The sequence below is a fragment of the Lipotes vexillifer genome, unplaced genomic scaffold, assembly GCF_000442215.2.
Source record: "Lipotes vexillifer unplaced genomic scaffold, Lipotes_vexillifer_v1.1 scaffold636, whole genome shotgun sequence".
NCBI lineage: Eukaryota > Metazoa > Chordata > Mammalia > Artiodactyla > Lipotidae > Lipotes > Lipotes vexillifer.
Window position 1 is genome coordinate 784,976 of NW_006786547.1, and position 6,000 is coordinate 790,975.

Here is a 6,000-nt window from a genome sequence, read left to right on the forward strand (position 1 = left end):
ATGCACAGCACAGATTAATAACAGTGAAAAAATTTGCTTTCAGTAGGAATGGATGCTAGTAGAGTATGGAGGTTAAGAACAACAGGGTGTCGAGGGGCAGCAACGTTGATTATTGCCTGCAGGTCCTAGACAGACCTCTATCCTCAGCCATTGGGCTTTCTCACAGGTTATATTTAATAGTATTACAGAGACTAGCACAAGGGGTAGTGAGGCTCTGAGCCTTGGAATCCTCTTATGGGTTTTATACCTTGAAGGGCTTCTTTACTCATAGAGTATTGATTAGTTTTGGGGAGAGGTTTCGAGGGACCTATTTGAGTCTTAATGGGAAAAGCACTGTGGATTTTGCCAATATCAGTTGGAGACGTTTTGCCCATAAGGAGGATGGTAGCTGACTCAGTAGGGACAAATGATCAGCGTCTCCCGAATCAGCTCCAGGACCGTCAGAGACAAAGCAAAGCCAAGCCAGTGAAGGGTCGCTTTATTCACTTGGTTGGCTATTTTGACTGTTACTGTGAAATTCTAGAATTATTTCCCCTTTTGGGAGAAAGAAATTCCAGCATATTTGCTGAGCTGTCTTGGCCCAATAAATGAATAGGGGCAGAGAGACTAAGGAGGGAAGTGTGGGTATCTCTCAGAGGCCTGAATGAAAAGGAACAGGTTCAGAGACAGGACCCTGTTGAGGTTCATCAGAGACTCCCACTATTTGGATCACTTTCATGCTCTGAGGCAGGGGCTGCTTTACCGCAGTTGAACTGAGAGTGTGGCTCTGGTGCCAAAAGAGATTCATTCCCAATCTGGAGAGTTGTTTTTCTGAGCTGATGAGGGAGGGTTGGGAAGAACCCCTGTGGTACCTCAGAGGCCCGTTGGTGGTGGTGAGGAGGGCATTGGAAAGGCTGGTTAGAGGGCTGAAGGCACTTGAAGCACTTACACTTGTGACAATCTTTTTCCCAAAGTCCTGGCTTTTTGCGACAATAGCAGGAACTAGGAGGGTTTGGGTTTTGTTTAGGGACCTTCATTTGCTGGAGCCGAAGGTTAAGGGTTTGAGTGGACTTCCTTTCGGTTGAATAGTCTAGCGTGCAGATGAGTTGGTAGCTAAATTAGCTAAATCTGGAGTGGACATGGTTTCCGGTTCGACCCTGGTCCTTTTATCTAGAAGGGAAGGATCCCAGTTACGCCTGTTAATGAACACAGAGTTAAAGGCTACCTGAGTGGATTTGTTACCAAAGCAAACTCGGGTCTGATTGTCCATATGCAGTAAAGCCAACCTCCTGACTCCAGTGTGTGAGGAAGGAACGGGCAGCGTTTATTGCGGGCGCTAAGCAAGGAGTCCGCGCAGCCAGTGCTCAGAAGACCTAAACTCCCTTGAGCCTTTCAGGTAAAGGTTGTTTTTTTTGTTTTTTGTTTTTTTCGCGGTACGCGGGCCTCTCACTGTCGTGGCCTCTCCCGCGGCGGAGCACAGGCTCCGGACGCGCTGGCTCAGCGGCCACGGCTCACGGGCCCAGCCGCTCCGCGGCACGTGGGATCCTCCCGGACCGGGGCACGAACCCGCGTCCCCTGCATCGGCAGGCGGACTCCCAACCAGTGCGCCACCAGGGAAGCCCCAGGTTAAGGTTTTTAAAGACAGGGTGAGGGAGGAGGGTTGTGGGGTATGTGATCAGCTCGTGGACATTTTTTTAAAAATAACTTTACTGGGCTTCCCTGGTGGCGCAGTGGTTGATAGTCCGCCTGGCGAGGCAGGGGACATAGGTTTGTGCCCTGGTTCGGGAAGGTCCCACGTGCTGCGGAGCGGCTGGGCCCATGAGCCGTGGCCGCTGAGCCTGCATGTCCGGAGCCTGTGCTCCGCAACGGGAGAGGCCACAACAGTGAGAGGCCCGCATACCACAAAAAAATTAAAAAATTAAAAAAAAATAAGTTTACTGATTTTTAAAAAAATATTTATTTATCTTTGGCCACGTTGGGTCTTCATTGCTGCGTGCGGCCTTCCTCTAGTGGCGGCAAGCGGGGGCTACTCTTTGATGCAGTGCTCGGGCTTCTCATTGCAGTGGCTCATCTTTGTTGCGGAGCATGGGCTCTAGGCATGTGGGCTCAGTAGTTGTGGCACACGGGCTTAGTTGCTCCGCTGCACGTGGGATCTTCCCGGACCGGGGCTCGAACCCGTGTCCCCTGCATCAGCAGGCAGATTCTTAACCACTGCGCCACGAGGGAAGTTTGGACATTCTTCTGTTGGGTTGGTGGTGAGGTTATTGGGAGTCAGCATCATCACCCTTCTGGTTCCAACCAGTCTGGGGTCTACAGGCTGGAGCGACAGCATACAGTTAGCGTCTTCCACCTGGTGGGGTTTTCAGTATCTGCAACACAGCTCAAGAACAAGGCTCAGAATATGATCTATAGCCCTTGAGGAGGAACTAAAGGTCCTTGGCTTTGTTTAATGGCTAAACTATTGTTTTTTGGTATTGTTTGTTTTCCTCTCTTCTGCATTTTCTCACTTCTCTGATTAAATGTACTCTTGAAACTCGGGGAAGGCCTGGGAGACTAAAGGTTTTCTACAGACAAGAGGCAGGTGGAGGACATGGTGGGGGGGAGGGGCTGTTCTGGGAAGGCCCCATAGTGTCCTGCTCCTTCACAGATTCAGTCTCCAGAGGAAGACCAGAATTTTCTTTAAGGACAACCTAAGTCGACTATAATAGCTGTGAACACGTTTGTCAGGTCGTTGCCTACCAGCCTGAATTTTGTTCCCATCAACAAGCTTAGAAAAAGCTTTTGAAATGTTCAGTAAAGATCTCCAGCAAGTCCTCAGGCCTGTCAACACTCAGGGTCTGTTTTTCCAAATCCCTTCCAGATTCCCACTTGGTTTCATTCAGTGTGGGGCCTGACCTTCACTAATAAGCCTGTGGACTAATTGATACATATCTGAGAAGCCAGGTTGACAAGTCTGAATCACTAATGTTAAATTCTTCAGCAAACCTATGGGTTTCTCAGTTACTTTCAGAAAATCTTTGACTATGGATGGCTAACAAGTCAACTTTACTTAGTTCGGGGAACATAAAACACTAGGGATTTAGCATTTGGACCCCCAGAAGGTTTAACTTTAATAAGTTCAGGGGAGGGGGAAGTGGGCAGAGGTTTTGAGAAAAAGGAGAGTCTCAGCAGGAGGGTGAAGAGGAGGGGGTGGGAGGCCCAGAGGAGGTGCGGATGGGAGAGGTGAAGGGAAGGCGGGGCTGGGGGCACAGGGAGGGGAGGCGAAAGGCCTCAGAAGCCATTTCGTGTTCTTTCAAATTGTTTGCTCACCTCTATTAGTTGGTTTAGAAGTGGTATTTTGTAAAGAGGCAATTTTAGAGTCCTGGATATGTTTGGAAGCCTCAAGGTACAAATTAAAATAAGCACCCCAGAAATTCCCTGGCAGTCCAGTGGTTAGGGCTCTGTGCTTCCACTGCAGGGGGCACGGGTTCAATCCCTGGGCTGAGGAACTAAGGTCCCACAGGCTGGAAAAAAAAAAGAATCCCACTCAGTCTGTTTAGTTTCAGAGCCGTGGCTTCTGAGTTGATTCTGAGACAAACAAGTTTGGGGAAAACCAAAGTTCCCCACAATGGCCACTAGTGTTCTGAATTATTTCTGGTTAAGGGACCATAGTTTTTTTTTGTTTGTTTTTTTGCGGTATGCGGGCCTCACTGTTGTGGCCTCTCCCGTTGCGGAGCACAGCCTCTGGACGTGCAGGCTCAGTGGCCGTGGCTCACGGGCCCAGCCGCTCCGCGGCATGTGGGATCTTCCCGGACTGGGGCACGAACCCGCGTTCCCTGTATGGGCAGGCGGACTCTCAACCACCGCGCCACCAGGGAAGCCCGGGACCATAGATTTTAAACATGAAACCAGCTGAGGTTCCTGAAGAGGGGCCGCACTTAGGGCATCGAGATGACTGGGATCGCATCTCTCAGAGGATTTCCTGAGAGCAAAAGAGAAAATCCTAGATGACGTAACCCCAAAGGAGTGTTACGAAAATTCCAGCACAGGCTGGGCGGACACACCTCGTGTCTCGTTTTCCAATAAGGAGAACAAACAAGTATTCGGCAAAAGGACAGAGCCTTCCCCAAAAGCCAAAAAACAGACAGATGGATCCCAGATAAAGCCAGAGAGCTCAACCAGGAGGGCCTGAATACCAGAGTAGACTGGCCAAGGGCGTGGGGCGGCAGGGCCGTCAGCCCCCAGGCTTCTCCTTCAGACCCCACTTCTGGACACCAAGTCATGTCCACTTTACAAGTAGAGCAGCTATTAGCTATTTTACCAGCAAGATGAGTTTATCTGGGAATAGCAGAGGAATTAGAATTCAGGACGTGCAAACTACGGCTAACCACAGGCAAGTGCAGAGAAGAAAGCACAGGACCATTACTTTGCGGAGGAAAAGGGGACGTTTCACTTGTGGGAAAGTCCATGGGAGGAAACAGAGTTCAGGATGGTGACAAGTCTCCTTGGCTGGGCTGTCGCCTTCCTCCTGTCCAGGGATGAGTGGGGGGCCCAGGGGCAAGCAAGCTCCCCCTACAGGCCTCCCTCAGCTCAGGGCCCCTCCCTGGTGTTTTCCAGGCCTGGCTGCCCACTCCCTCCTTGGGGAGCCCACTGCTTCCTGCTGTCCTGGCTATGACATTTATGGGCCTCAGGAGGGCTCCCCAGCACGTGCACCTACTGCTCAGCTTGTCTGAACTTGCTAAAGAAACATCTTCCTCCCCTCCTGCCCCTTCCCTTCTAGGGGTCATCCCTGGGGTCTCTTCGGGTCTTCTCCCACACACAGCTCTGCTGGCAGTTCCAGCAATGTCCTCATGCACCCCTCCCTGCACAGTGAGTTACCAGGGAAGCGGTGGCATCTGGAGGATGCGTGTGCAGGAGGGTGAGTCACAGGCTGTCAAACCTGAGGGCGCAAGAGCCCCTGCCCCCCAAGACCTGGTTCATAGGGCATGTTCTGGGCCCCACTAGGTCACCTCGGGCTCCCCCGAGACCCTGGGAAAGAGCTAGACGGAGCATGGGGCAGATTCCTGGGTGGTCCAGAGCCGGGTCAGCACAGCCTGTGGGCTCTTGTCCCCTCAGGGCCCAGCCAGCTGCAGCCCCTGGATGGATGCGGCCCTGGGAACAGTCGGTGTTGCTCCCACACGTGTTGGTCAGAAACTGCAGTCAACAGGCCAGGCGGCATCACAGCACCTCGTGTTTATTGGAAATCCCCACATTCTGTGGAAAATCGAGAGTCTGCCGTCTTTCAACTCAATTGCCTCACTAGCGGCCGTCTGGGTTCGAGATGGTGGGGGCGTGTGGCCCTCAAGGGAGCAGGAGGGAGGCCCTTGTGGCGAAGGGACCCCCCCGACCGTGCTGCCCCCGAGTGCAAGGCGGGCACAGGGGAGCCTCACCTGTGAGAAAGGGCTCAGCACAAGCACGGTCTCCTGGTCACAGTGTCCTAGCAGCACGGAAGATGCTCAGTGCAGGGTACCCCGGACCCCTGTGTGCTATGTGTGAAACTTCACGTGGAAATAAAAAGGTTTTTCAAAAGCGAGGTGATTCAGCAGTTTACCCAACTGTACTTGTGTAGAAAAAAGGTTGCCGGGTGTCCCGGTGTGGCAGTCAGGGGCCCCTGGGCCGCGGCGGGCGCCTCAACCTCGGCCTCCCCCTTGGCGACCCTCCTCTGCCCCAGGCCCTCTGCTCGCCTGTGGAGCAGCGTGGAGAAGGAAACTAAGGCACAAGGTTCGATTCTGAGGCTTGAAAAGTGCGGCAGAGCCTGGATGGATGCAAAGTCGTCCTGTGGGCCTTGGGCGTGGCCCTGACCCCGCCGTCACACCCAGGTCGGGAGGCGTGGACGCAGCCACCATCCACTGCAAGTCCCTAGAGGGATCACCGCCTCTGAACCCACCGCCAGACAGCATCCTTCCCGGGGGAAAGCACGGCTGCACGTGGACTGTGGAGCGGCGAGGGGACAGGCGGCCTCGACTGAGCAGCAGGCTGCATTTTATGATGCGCTTCACGTCA